Here is a 14,987-nt window from a genome sequence, read left to right as displayed (position 1 = left end):
TGATCATTAGAGGAGACCTTATTATCAAAAATTCTAGCCCACCACTGAACACTTGAAGCACCATTGGTCGAAGGCACTAGGAGTCTCAGGTTCATGAGACTCCAAACTTGTTTAGAAAGATCACACTTAATGAAAATGTGGTCTATGTTTTCATCCTCACCACAAAGAGCATAGGCACTAGGATGGGCTTATGTTAAGCCCTCTTGCAATAAGATTATTCTTAGTGAGCAACTTATCATTAAACAGTAAAAAGAGAAAAACTTTAATTTTGGGGGGGATCTTAAAATTCCATGAGTTTTTTGGGACACCATTCGACCTCAACTCACCCCCATTATATCTGTGTTTCTCATTGTAAGCAGATTTAATCGAAAAATTACCACCTGATGTAAATTTTCAAACAAAATTATCCACCATATTCATAGATGGGATCAAAATTGGTTTGAGGCTGCCAGATGTGAAGAGGAATAATAACCTTAATGAAGTCCTCCTTCCAAACTTTCCTGTTATGATCAATCACTACAAACCTTCATACCAATATTAGAGATGGAATCAGGATTCAAACCATCGATAATAGGAGAGTTTCTGACCAAGTATCTTTCCAAAAATAGACCATCATGCCATCACCAATTCTACAATTAGAGCACCTCTTAATATGGTCTCTAGACGCCAAGGTACCTCTCCATGCCCAAGAGATGCCCTTCTTAGGCTCAACATCCCAAAAATTATGATTACTTAGATATTTACTACTAATCACCTTTACCAACAGGTCATCTTTGCAATTAATGACTTTCCAACCCAATTTTGCAATTAAAGCCTTATAAAGCCATTTAAGATTTCTCACACCCAAGCCACCCAAGGCTTTAGCCATGCAGACTCATTTCTAGTTAACAAAATGGATATGGGTTCTAGTTCCTTGAATTTGACCATAGAAAATTCCTTTGGGATTTTTCTAACCCATTTATGACATTATTAGGGATTTGAACGACTGCATGACAAACTGGGGACCATGGAAGCGGTAGAGTTAATAAGAATAAGCTTGCCTACAAGGGAAAGTGAATTTTTTTTCCACCCCACAAGTTTTCTATTCAATTTATCACTGAGAGAGTCTTAAACACCCTACCATCAATAATGGGGGCACCAAGGTAGTAATTGCTTTTACTTCCAAGAGGAATCTTTAGAAATTTGGACATGATTTATTAGTGCCTAGGGGAATATTTTTGAAGAAATTTATGGCAGACTTAGAATAATTAGGAAGCTGCTCAGAGGCTTTAGCAAACCTTTGACATTAATTGATGACTTTGCAAAAATTATGCAATCACCAACAAATTAGAGAATTGGAATGGTAGGACAAGGCTTTACATCCAATCAAATTATCACTTTCAGTTGATTCAACAATAAGCCTCCTCGTTAATGCCTCATTACAAAGCGCAAAAATATAAGGGGAAAGTGGGTTCCCTTATGGAACTCTTTGGTAGGGATGCAAAATGATTGTATTGAATTCAAATCAGGGTATATTCAAATCCAATCTGATATTGTATAGATCCGATCCGATCGAATCTCATAAATATTGATTCAAATCTAAATCCGATTAGGATGTTGGATATCTGAATATGATCCAATCCGATTTAATTTTAAAAAATAAATTATTAAAAGAAACAAAATATAACAATATAAATAAATAAAATAAAAACATAAGTGATGGAGGAAGATTTGACCCTACCCCTTGGCCATACGACACGTGGAAGCAACCAAAAGTGACCTGGCAAAAACGCCAGCTCGGCACGACAGTGGGCCCCACAACCCGAGCTCCGAGCAAAAAGTCAGCTCCCCCAAAGGGGAACCTCCAACCTGAGCTCTCCCTTCAAGGTCCCGAGCCTTAAAAAAAGCACAAAAGGTAAAGACCCGGACTGCCCACCAAGTGCAGTTTGGGCCATACTTCTGTCCGAACTCAAGACCACCTCGCACAACACTTCGGCACCAAGTCACCTAACTGAACCATACCTGACGCCCGGAAAGCCGGTACACGGAGGCGGCGCACCTGACTAGTTAGGGGTCCGACACAAGACAGTCGCCCCCCAACGGCCACCTGCCACCGCCATCTCAGACGCAGTAGGGACGGCCCTAACAAAGAACAGTGGAGGTTATGACACCCAAACTGGCAACTGGCAACTGGCAATGGAGGTTATGACACCCAAACTGGCAACTGGCAGTGGAGGTTATGACACCCGAAATGACCTACGATCTGGTAGAAGAAGTGACCCGATCTGGCAGAGGTAATGATACCCGAACTGATAGGGGTTCGGAAGTAAGTATACAAGGTGACTATAAAGGCCCACATCTGATGGGGAAGAAGGTATGTGATATTTTGTGCTTCTAGTCTTGGAATCCATTGTTTCCTCTTGCCTTCTCAAGAGCACTAACTTGAGCTTCGGAGTGTTCCAACCGGGTTCCTCCCCGAAAGTCTCCAGTTCCTTCCTTGTTTCAGGCAACAGCAGCTCTGTCGGAGGCGAGATAACCGACGACTAGGACTTGACCAGATTGCGCATCATCATTTGGCGCTGTCAGTGGGAAGACTTCAAAAAGCCTCCTCTAACCTTTAACTCTCTCTCTCTCTCTCTCAAAGAAACCTTAGCTTCCATGGCTTCTCCCAGCAACAACAAGCACAACGCCGACCTGAATGTTGTAGGGGAACATCCCCAGCATGCCACTGTGTGCATAGGGTAGTTCACCGTCACCCTATCAATGGACAAAATCCCTAGCCTCAACGCACGAAATGGTGGCACCTGTGAATGTCCCCCTTTCTCTCCCTGTCGAGACAATCTTTGCCAAACCAACTACTGTCCCTCTGGCGACTAGCCAAAACCAGTTTGATGACTTGATGCAATGCATGCGGGCAAGGCAAGCCCAAATGCAGCAGTTCTAGCAGCATCAGCTCCAACAGCACCAAGTACTGCACCACATCTCTCAGTATCACTATCAACAGTAGTTCCCCCAACTGCCTCTGAACCAACCACAGCTTCTACCGTGGCACCCCGCTCCGAAGCTAGTTAAGCCCTCCCCTCAGGGCGGACGCCTTCACCGAGGAGAAGCCTCCCAACTTCAGAACCCCTCCAAGAGCCAGGCCTCATCCCCGAGCAGGAAGGAAAGACTAATCACCCTCGCCTCACAGCTCGGCGACGGATTGGGAACCTCCTTGCTAGCCAAGTTAGCACCTCGGCACTCCAAGTTTGAGTCCCCGCTCACAGAGAACCGATTCGGCGTCCTAGCAGCGGACTACCAACAATCCGAGCCCATCGAGCTCGACAACACCGAGGCCAACAGCGCCAATACCAGGCCCTCTAAGCAACAATGAAGATGCCAGCGAAGTCGCCGAACTACCACCCGCGTCCTGCTAGAGCTACGAGGTAAAGAAGAGACAAGCTCGAACGAGGTAAAATCTGCCCCTATTCTCTCAGTCCCCTCCCCCCTCTCGTCAGAACTCCTTGCAGTCCCCATGCCCAGAGATTTCAAACTCCCCTCTCTAGACAAGTATGATGGGTCCTTCGACCCCAACGACCATGTCGATGCCTTCCAGTCCCAAATGCACCTGGAAAGGGCCAGTGAATCCTGCATGTGTATGGCCTTCACTACCATCTTCAGGGGGGTGGTCTGCACCTGGTATAGGAACCTGGCCCCGGGTCAATAAGAAGTTGGACCCAGTTCGTGCAGGTCTTCACCGCGCATTTTGTCACCAGCAAACGGTGCCCCCAAACCGAGGAGAGCATCTTCGGAGTAGTCCAGAGAGAAGGAGAGTCCATCCGAGGCTACATCAAGCGGTTCAATGTCGCATGCTTGCAAATACCGCGCTTGGACCCCGCGGTGCAGCTCGCGGCAGCCAAGAGAGGAGTGATACACAAGGAGTTCAAGTGGCACATGGTAATTAACCAGCCCGCGACCGTGGTTGAAATCCTCAAGCTCGCAGACAAATTCATGAGAACAGAGGAGGAGATCAACCAAAGGACTGAAAGCGGGATCGAGAAGAGGATGAGGGAAGGCGAGCCCCCCAACCCAGATGACAGAAGAAGGAAAGACCCAGCTCGGGAAACGAAGCCGAACTAGTCGTTCCGAGCTCCCTTAGCAGCTCGGACGGACTACACACCCTTAAACGCGAAGCGGACCGAGATCTTAATGACTATCAAAGACGCCCCGTATGTGAAGTGACCACCTCGTCTGAAAGGAAACCCGAACGAGAGGAATAAAAACTTGTATTGCAGCTTCCATAGGGACCACGGTCATAGCACCGAGCATTGTAATAATCTCCGCGATGAGATAGAGAAACTTATCCGTCGCAGATATCAACGAAATTTTGTACAACACAATAATAATAATAATAGTGATAAGCCAGGTCAACAGGGAGAGCACAGCAAAGAAGCTCCCGAGTCTAGCAGTCGGCCAGCAAAACCACGAAAGCAGCCCCCGGAGGAAAGACCAGTTCGGGGAACAGTTCACGTGACCGTTGGAGGATCAATCGTGGCAGGTTGCACCTCGACAGCAGCTCGCATATCAACCCGGGAGGCCGCCAGAGAAGAGCAAAATCCCTCGAAGGGTCTAGGACGAAAGACGTCATATTCTTCACCAAAGACGATGCGCGCGGGGTCCACTACCCCCACGATGACGCACTTGTCATAAAGATGAAGATCAACGACTTCGAAGTCCGGCGGGTACTCGTTGACTCCGGTAGTTCGGAAGACATCCTCTTTAAAGCGACCTTCGACAAACTCCAGTTTCGAGAGAGTGACTTGAAGCCCGTGAACACCCCGCTGGTCGGCTTCAGCGGAGAAGAGGTCAAACCCCTGGGAAAGGTCACAGTACCTGTGGAAGTCGGCACGTGGCCAAGCATGGTAAGACTCAGTCACGACTTCTTGTTGGTCGCGACCCCCTCCCCCTACAATGCCATAGTAGGTCGGCCGATCACCCACGCCTTAAAAGCAGTGGTGTCCACTTACTATTTAGCCATGAATTTCCCAACGGACTTCGGCATCGGGGTAGTGCGGGGCGACCAGCTCGAGCCCTACAAGTGCTACGTTGCCGCCCTCAAAGGAAAGACCAAAGTAACCAGTGACCTCGAACTGGAGCGACCAACGGAACAGAACGAGGGGTGAGCTGCACCAATAGAGGAAACTGTTTCCATCTCTGCCTCAGCCGAAGACCCCGCCAGATTACTTCAGGTCGGAGCATCCCTAGAAGAACCTTCGCGATCCGAACCGGTACGCTTCTTACTCAGTAACTTAGATGTTTTCGCTTGGTCCGCGGCAAAAATGCCCGGCATAGACCCGATGCTCATAACTCACGAGCTCAATACTGACCCTGTAGTCAGACCCATAGACAAAAGAAACACAACTTAGCCCCAGAACGCTGGAGGGCGGTCAATGAGGAGGTCGAGAAGCTCCTCGCAGCAGATTTCATAAGGGAAGTTCATTACCCAAGCTGGGTAGCCAACCCAATTCTGGTAAAGAAGACAAACAGCAAGTGACGCATGTGCGTTGACTACACCAACCTGAATTGAGCTTGCCCGAAAGATTGCTTCCCCCTCCCCAGGATTGACCGCCTAGTGAACGCAACCTCGGGACACGAGTTGCTATGCTTTCTGGATGCCTACTCGGGCTACAACCAAATCAAGATGGACCCGTTCGACGAGGAAAAAACCACCTTCATAACCGAGTTCGGCCTGTACAACTACAAGGTTATGCCCTTCGGACTGAAAAATGTTGGGGCGACCTTCCAAAGACTTGTAAATAAGCTGTTTCAGCCCTTAATTGGCACGAAGATAGAATGTTGTGTAAACGGCATGGTCATCAAGACACAATTTTTGCATGAATTAATACAAGACTTGCATTCCGTTTTTCAAATTCTACGTCAATTTATCATGAAACTAAACCCAAACAAGTGTCTTCGGTGCCACCTCGGGCAAGTTCCTAGGTTACATCGTCAACCGGCGCGGTATTGAGGCCAACCCGGACAAAATAAAGGCTATCCTAGATATGAGACCACCCCGAAAAATAAAAGAGGTTCAGAGGCTAAACGATAGGATAGCCGCTCTGAGTCGTTTCATGTCTAAATCAGCAGACCATTGTCTGCCCTTCTTCAAGGCAATAAAAGGCAAAGGGTTCGAGTGGAACCTGAACTGCCAGCTCGCATTTGACGAGCTCAAGAAATACAACGCCAACATCCCGGTGTTGGCCAGGCCCGAAGAGGGCGATGTCTTAGAATTGTACCTCTCAGCAAGCGACGAAGTGGTCAGTTCAGTATTGATAAAGGAAGCAGATCGGGTCTAACGACCCATCTACTATGTTAGTAAGATATTGCAAGGAGCAGAAACAAGGTATCCAGAGAGAAAAACTAGCCTATGCGCTGGTCATTGCGGCCTACAAACTCCGCCCGTATTTCCAAGCTCATACCATCATCGTCCTCACCGACAAACCCTTGAGGCAAGTATTACTTAGGCCCGAGGTCTCTGGATGATTGACGAAATGGGCCATTGAACTCAGTGAGTACGATCTCCAGTACAAGCCCCGAACCGCCATCAAAGCTCAAGCCTTGGCGGATTTTGTTGCAGAATGCACGTTTAGCTCTGAGGTCCTCAGCCCGGTTGAGCGCAAGGCTCCCAGTTCGGGAGAGCTCGGTGCTCCCGGGCCGATTGAGTCCGAGCCCCGTGAGATTGCACCCAGTTCGGCATCTCTCCTGGTTAGGCCGAGCGCGAACTGGGATGAAGAGCCCTGGATCCTTCACGTAGATGGCTCCTCAAATCAATAGGGCAGCGGAGCCGGTGTAGTTCTTCGCGGACCGAGTGACACGAAACTAGAGTACGCGCTATGCTTCGAGTTCGCGATATCCAACAATGAGGCAGAATATGAGGCATTGATAGTTGGGCTAGCTCTGGTGCAAGAGGTAAAGACAAAACACATAGTTATCTGTAGAGATTCCCAGCTTGTGGTCAACCAAGTTACAGGGGAATATGAAGCCCACGAGCCAGCTATGATCGCCTACTTGGCAAAGGTAAAAGAGGTACTGCTTAGCTTCCAGTCACACTTCATCAAGCAAATCCTGAGGTCAGAGAACACTGAGGTCGACGCCCTTTCCCGGCTAGCCAGCACTAGTGACAACACCATGAGAACTGTGTACATAGAGGAGTTACCTCGGCCTAGCATTCTTCGGGGGGCAGAGGAGGTCACTCCTGTCGCCCAAGTAGAATCGGGCTGGATTGATCCACTCGCGAGCTTCCGGCTACATGGAACCCTCCTCGCAGAATGCAACGCCGCTAGGAGGGTAGAGCGTCGGGCAGCCAAAATGTCATGATAGATGGACGGTTGTACCAAAGATCCTACACGCTCCCCTACCTGCGCTACTTGCAACCTCCTGAAGCCGAGCTCGTACTCCGCGACATTCATGAAGGCCTATGTGGTAGACACCTGGGGGGCAGGGCCGTCGCTCATAAGGCACTACGACAGGGGTATTATTGGCCAACAATGAAAGCAGACGCCGTCGGGCTAATCAGGAAGTGCGAGAAGTGTCAAAAGCACGCCAATATTCACCATCAGTTCGCCACCGACCTCAAGTACCCCACCAGCCCATGGCCCTTTGCACAATGGGGTATCGACCTACTCGGGCCATTCCCGCCAGCAATAGGAGGAAGAAAGTTCCTAGTGGTGGCAGTAGACAACTTCACCAAGTGGGTTGAAGCTAAAACTCTCGTAACCATCACAGCTCAAAACGTCCTGAACTTCTTCTGGAAGAACATAGTGTGCCGCTTCGGGCTACCTCGGGTTCTAATCTCCAATAACAGCAAGCAGTTCGAAGACATCAAATTCCAAGAATGGTGCGAGGGCATGGGGATCCGGCAAAACTTCACGTCAGTTGCGCACCCACAAGCAAACGGTCAGGCAAAAGTCATGAACAGAGCCATCCTCCGCGGACTAAAGGCCAGGCTAGACCGAGCTAAAGGGTTATGGGCAGACGAGCTGCCCAGCATCCTATGGGCATACCGAACTACAGAGAAGACCACCACTGGAGAAACTCCCTTCAACCTCACCTATGGCACGGAGGCAGTCATCCTAGCCGAAGTCGAAATCCCCTCATTTCGGTTGGAAGCATACAACGACAATGCTAATAACAACGAGCTATGTACCAACCTCGACCTACTTGATGAGGTGAGGGACCTCGCAAACATCAGAACCGCAACATACCAGCAAATGGTAGCTCGGTACTACAACGCCAGAGTTAAGAAACAAAACTTTCGCATTGGCAACCTGGTCCTCCGCAAAATTATGGTACCTGAGCTCGGCGTTGGCAAACTCGGGCCGAACTGGGAAGGACTCTATCGAGTGAAAAGAGTACTCGGGGGAGCATACGAGTTCGAGACCCTGGAAGGTAAGCAGATACCTCGGGCATGGAACATCGTCAACTTGAGACAATTTTACCTATAAATTATCAAACTAAGCAGACCATGAGCCACTTCTAGAGCCTAAGGGCCAGAATGCCGAGCTGGCAAAGACCTCGGCACCCTAACGCCCAGAACGCCAAGCTAACAAAGACCTCAGCACCCTAAGGCCCAAAATGCCGAGCTAAGGACCTCGGCACCGAAAGGGGCAGAATTCCGAGCTGAAGATGACCTCGGCACATAACCTTACTGTGTTAACTTGCCTGTTAGCTAACCCGGGCAGAGAACAGATCGGGCACATAACCTTACTATGTTAACTTGTCTCGAGGCCTAAGTCTAGTAGCTCGGGTATATAGTCACTTCGACAAAAGAATGTTTGCACAACACTTTTGAACAGAAAAAGTTCTTCATTACTAAATGTTTGCTTTATAGTGTTTAAAAAGAAAAAGCAAAGACAAACAAAAAACAACAAGAGAGCTCACAAGCCCAGAGGTCAATCTTCCTCGCCTTCAAAAGGGACTTCAACAACACCCGAAGGACCCGCCTCGTCTTCGGAATCCACATCATCATCAGCTGCGGCAGCCATCTCCTGAGTGATGCGCAAGGTGGTTATGGCACTAACATCGAGCTCGGGGTACGTGTTCCTTATCCTCCATCGGCTTAACTTGAAACCCCTTCTATATGAGCCCACCATCATGTCGTCAAAGCTCGGCGAAGTGATGTAATCTGCGACGGCTTTCACCTTTGCCTCCTCGACGGCCTGAGAAAAGATCTGAGTCTTCTCCCTAATATCTTCCTGAAGGTACTCGACCTGATGCTCTAGGTCCAACTTCAGGTCGGCCATGTGTCTCACCACCATTCCTAAGGCCTCTTTGTCCCTCTGAGACCTCGATAGCTCGGCCTGCGCAGTATGGGAAGCCGCTTCGGCAGCTTCTGCTCGCTTCAAGCCCCTCTCCACCTGAATAGAGGAGTTCACATGCCAGAATGAGGACAAATCAGCTCGGTAAAAAAAAAAAAAAAACTACCCCGACTTACCACCATGGCGTGAGTTGAAGCACGAGCGCCTATGAGATTTGTAGGAAGATCGACCCACTGCGCGACCTCCTCAGGGCAAATGGCCTTCTTGCTTTTTCGAAGAGCGTAGCTCGGCGTCAGCACGCTCCCAACCTCCTCGTGACTTCCCGAGCCCGAAGGCATGGCCCGGGTATAGGCAGTGTCGGCATAGGGAGCCCCGGCAGCTTCCTGAATTGAAGGGGGCACATCGGGCTCCCTAGGAGGCTCCATTCTCGGTGCCTCGGGCTCCGCAACCCGGGAGGTATCGGCACGGACCCGCTTAGCAGCTTGCTTCCTTCTCTTCATGCCAGCAAACAAGTTTGCACCTCGGGTCTTCTCTACCTCCATAACACCTGCAAAAGGGAGCTCGGTGTCAGAAGATGGGAATAAAAGCAAAAGCAAGTATCTTCGTCTAAGCAAGAAATCTACCCGAACTCAGACCGGCCTGGATAAGCTTGTCCTCCATCAAGTAAACTTTGCATTTGAGCCCTTGTCGGGCCTAGTCCTGGAGGCCCTTCACCGTGTCTTCGTCTAAAACGACACCGGGGTCAGGAGCGGCCAAACCCCACTCAGTAGGAAACAACTACCCCGTAGCATTTTGAACCACGAAGTAGTCCCGCTTCCATGTCGGGACCTTGTTTGGAAGGTCATGTAAGAGCTTGAAGTTCAGGCAAGGTGACAAGTAGTACGCCCTCCTACGCCCGGGCAGGGGACCTGCCTATTTTTTGAGCATGAGGATAGCTGAAAAGAATTCCAGGTCTAGAGGGAGGCAGTGCTTGCAGCACAGGGAGATAGTCCCAACAAGGTTACGAACAGAGTTTGGGTGGAGCTGACCTATAGTAATGCCGAAGTGGTTCATGACTTCGACGACAAGAGGATGAAAGGGAAGGCGCAGCCCGACAACAAGCTGCTCCCGGAATATCACGATCTCATCCGGACCGTGCTCCCAAGGAAAGTCGCCCGAAGGTACGAAGTAAGTATACTCCCCAAGCAGGTTGTATTGGATAATAAGGGACTAAATCCTTTCGGGCATCATAGTGGAAGGTCTGAACTTATCTAGCACCCGACCTCAGTGGGAGGTGGATGCCAAACTACCCGAGGTGACTCGGTATACGGGCTCGAACTCGAACTCTTCCTCGAGTTTTACCTTGGGCCCCACCTCAGACTCACTAAGGTTGTCGGGAACAGCAGCTCGGTTCATAGAACTAGCATCGGACCCCCTAGGAGACTACGTAAACTACCTGAGTTAGACATCGAAACAAAGAGGGCTGAGGACTCACCAAGAAAAGCTACCGGACTGCGAACGAGTGACGCAAGCTGACAGGCGTGGACGCGAGCTCAAGGAACAAACGTTGAAGGCTAATAGGGGAAAGTGACTGGGGTCCCCCCCCCCACTATTTAAAGCCACTGGACCCGCGCATCAACGGCCAAGATCGAAACCATCCAATGGCTCCCCGCAAAGTCAGCTACGCACTCCCCGAAGAAAAGGCACTTTGGCGCGCATGTTCGAAAATTTGAAATTGTTTGGCGCGCACATTCAAAGGTTTGAAATTTTGAAATCATTTGCGCGGGCGAGCTTCACGTGAATCGGGACTGACCCATGGTCAAACCAAGCCTACCCCGATTGGGCCAAGAACACAAGCGGGTCAGACCAGAGAAGTCCCAGACCGAGGCCAGAGTGTCCCGAGGAAAATCCACCTATCATCCCGTGAACTCCCCACGCCGGGCAAAGTCCCCGAACATAGGGAGCAGGGGCAATTGATGGAGGAAGATTTGACCCGACCCCTTGGCCATACGACACATGGAAGCAACCAAGAGTGACCTGGCAGAAACGCTAGCTCGGCATGACAACGGGCCCCACAACCCGATCTTCGAGCAAAAAGTCAGCTCCCCCAAAGGGGAACCTCCAACCCGAGCTCCCCAAGGAGGAACCTAAGCTCTCCCTTCAAGGTCCCGACCTCTTTTAAGAATGAGTTTGGTTGGCAGTGTGAATTTTATTTGAATTAGTGTAAATGTTGGGATTGTAAATAGTTTAGTATGAATTCTAGTTTTTTTTTTTTTCATATTTGACTTTATTTTATTTATTTTTGAGAAGTAAGACGGGAAGTAAAATGATGTAATCCCTAGCAAGATGTTGTGGTCCTCCTATGAGAAAGAACGAATGTAAGAGGAAGACGGTAGAAATTTTGCCTCAGTTTTTAGAATAGAAATTTGCGTTGCTATTAAATTTTAGGAAAAATTCCTGATTAGTACTCTGAACTTTGGGGGTTGTGTTATGTTAGTCTCCAAACTTTCAAATGCGTCTATACAGTACCCTGAACTTTTAGAATGTGTCTAATAAGTTCCTACCGTTAACTGTCTCTCAATTAATTTACAAAATGTCAAAATTACCCTTTTATGGAAAAACTGTTCATTGTCTTCTATCTTAAAATTGAAAAAAATAAAAAAAGTCTAAACAATATCAATTAGGCATGCCAGGCAATCAATCCCCTATTCAGTCAATCAATTAGGCACTCCCAAGAGACTAGGATTGAACTTCTCAAGCTTGGGGGACTGCCAATCTGCCATCGAAGGGGTATGGCCGTCGCCAATGCCGGGAGTGCATTATCGGTGGATGTCGCCGATTATGCTGTTGGGCTGTTGCTCGATGTCCTTAGAAGGATCTCGACTGCCGATAGCTATGCAAGTCGGGGGCTTTGGCCTGTCCAGGGAGAATTTCCTCTCGGTCACAAGGTCAGTCGGTCTTCTCCTTCTTTCTCTCTTCTCACTATTTTCTTGATTTGATGTCTACCATCTCTATGCAATTTGGTGAAAATGTATCTTAATTCTATCATTCCACGAGGGCTGATTCACCTGTTTCAGATCAGATGGGATCAACTCCCACTCCCAGTAGAGTAGTTTATTGTAAGATTGACTTATCTGCAGTTCCAATTAAAGTTCCAATCCTCTCCAGTTCTACTCCTAAGATTGGGATTAGGTTAATTCAGCCCAGTATTGTCTGGTTTCCGCAGGCAATAAGGCACGTGACTTCAACTATCTGATGACTAATTGGTGGCGGTTAAGACCTCCAAGTTTGGATGGACGTAGGTTGTTTAGTGTGGTGGGTAGGTGAGTGAGGGACTGGTCTGGTCTGTCTAAAATTATCGTTTCTTACATTGAAAGAAAAAAAAAAAAAAAGAAAAAGAAAAAAGAGGAGACGACACAGAAAGAGGAGAAGGATGAATCTAGCAACCCAGTGTTCTTGGATGTTGGGGGTAGTTCAAATCGGAGTTGATATATGATATATACGTGCAGTCCCTCGAACACGACAAACAATTTACTGTATGCTGCTGGCACACTCGATGATTCATGGTGATTGCGAATGCATCATACTGTGCAGTGGGAGAGTATCATCGCCCTCATCAAAGCAACAACCAGTTCGGTTTCAAGATAGAAGACAGTGAACAGTGTTTTATTTTAAGGTAGAAAACAATAAATAATGGTAGTTTCGACATTTTAAAAGTTTTAAGTGACGCATGCCCTTAAGTGATACAGATTGTTAATGGCAAGGACATATTAGATACATTCTAAGTTCAGAGTACTGCATATACACGTTTGAAAGTTTAGGGATTAACTAGACACAACCCCCATTGTTTAAGGTAATGGTCAGGAATTTTTCCTAAATTTAATAAGATAAAAAGTACAAATTTTATATCAGGTAGAAGTAAGGCTTTTGAACCGTTGTTGACCCGAATGGTTGGACCATTTGGCCCAGGAACCATACAAGCAACTAGTTGCATTTTACCACAAATCCGGTCTCTGATAAAAAACTGTTGAACTAGTCAACGATCTATTAACTTCGACGGTCAAACTATCAACCCATTCGACTCATTCAACAGTTTTTTTACTGTTATTTATTTATTTATTTATTTTTTGTTAGAACAGGCCATCCGTTCAAACCATCAACCCGAAAACTGGTTTCAGGTCTTTTTTTTAAAACATTGGGTAAAAATGCAAATAATAATTATAAACATGATGCAAAATTTGTGTCTATTCATAGTAAACAACCCAAAACCTAAAGACCCACCGGAGGCGAAACGAGAATTTCACCAAGCTGTCTATCATGAGGAACCACCAGTAACCCCTACTATAGGTGCAATTTGAGTAGATTAGGGTGGGACGAGATCGGCTGCCCACAAGCAGCCAATCGCCCATCCTCTCCGTGGAATGGGAATATCACCCCATCACAAGCATGGGAGATGTTGTGCACGGGAGGGGATGGGCTGTGGGGCGCTTGTGAGAGAATACTCTGTGGGCAGTCGATCCGATCACGATTAGGGTTAAAATTTTGTCAAATTTTCAATGGGCCCAATTGAAAATCCAAATCGAAGACAATGTAAAATGTTAACTCGGGCCAATCCAAGTTGCATCCATAACCACTACACATCAACAGCAGGCCAATGACTATGCAACAACTAACAAGAATCTTGAACCGACTAGAATGGCCATTACTCCAACGATTGTAACCCGTCTTCTATAAATAGCATACTCTTCCTAAGGTTCGGGGCTCTCTGCCCTCTCATTCTCTACTCGTTACTTTTTACACATTTCATCTACCTAGCTAAGGGTGTCAATGGATCGATTTTGGATTGGACACCATTCAAATCAAAATCAATTTAGACATATTGGACAGACTCAATAAGACATATTGAATAGGACCATTTCTGACTTAATGGTCCAAAGTATTAGATTGGATTGGACTTGATTCATCCATAATGGATTCATATTGAATTGGATCGGACTAAACCAATATCCAATCTGATGATAAAATATAAGAATACAGGTGTCAATTGACTAGGTTTGATTGAAATCAATCTAAATTAAAAACAAATTGAACAATTAGACGGTCTAAACATTAAATTAAACTGATAAAAAATAATCTAAAGTATTCATCAAATTGGACCTGGTCCATCTGTAATGAATTCATATCGGATTGGATCAAATCCGGCCCAAATGATACCCTTACATCTACATAGTGAGCTCTTTAATTAGCTCGTACTTGCTCCTAGTTTCATGCTTAATCAATCGTCGGACGGTCTTCCTATAAATCAAATTCCGGGGTCTCCCAAAGTAACAAAGTCATTTCCATTTTTCGGGCACCTGTTATTCCTGTTAAGTTTTATCAATGAAAGTTCTAATTCTAAACAGGGTAATTACGTTTTAGTATCCTCAAAGCGTCCCATGCGGATCAAATCCCCTAAGAAAACGAACCCAAACTTTGCGTTGAATTGCAAATCCCCGATTCCTCTGCACTGCACAAATACCTTCCCAATTTCCACAAGCTTAACAGAAAAGGAATTACCGAAACTTACGGAATTGGCCGGCCCCCTCAATTCCGCTTACACTTCCAAATTCAGGATCAAATCACTTCTTCCGCGGTCGATACACAAGAAAAGCAAGCTACATTGTCGACACGGAAACAACAGCCAAACAGAGAAAAGGAGAGGCTGAGGGGGTCAATACTCAATAGTCAATACAT

The 14,987-nt window shown here is 47.3% G+C and overlaps 1 long non-coding RNA gene across 1 annotated transcript; it reads left to right on the top strand.

Moving 5' to 3' along the window:
* Positions 1-11,922: 11,922 nt before the first annotated feature.
* On the top strand, positions 11,923-13,054 carry LOC148870945 (uncharacterized). Its single transcript, XR_016107617.1, has 2 exons — positions 11,923-12,202; positions 12,481-13,054. It is a non-coding gene; the product is annotated as an uncharacterized LOC148870945 (long non-coding RNA).
* Positions 13,055-14,987: the final 1,933 nt, after the last annotated feature.

The sequence above is a fragment of the Nelumbo lutea genome, chromosome 2, assembly GCF_056320005.1.
Source record: "Nelumbo lutea isolate HS-2025 chromosome 2, American lotus-T2T, whole genome shotgun sequence".
In the NCBI taxonomy this organism is placed as follows: domain Eukaryota; kingdom Viridiplantae; phylum Streptophyta; class Magnoliopsida; order Proteales; family Nelumbonaceae; genus Nelumbo; species Nelumbo lutea.
This window is presented reverse-complemented; position numbering and strand designations above follow the sequence as displayed.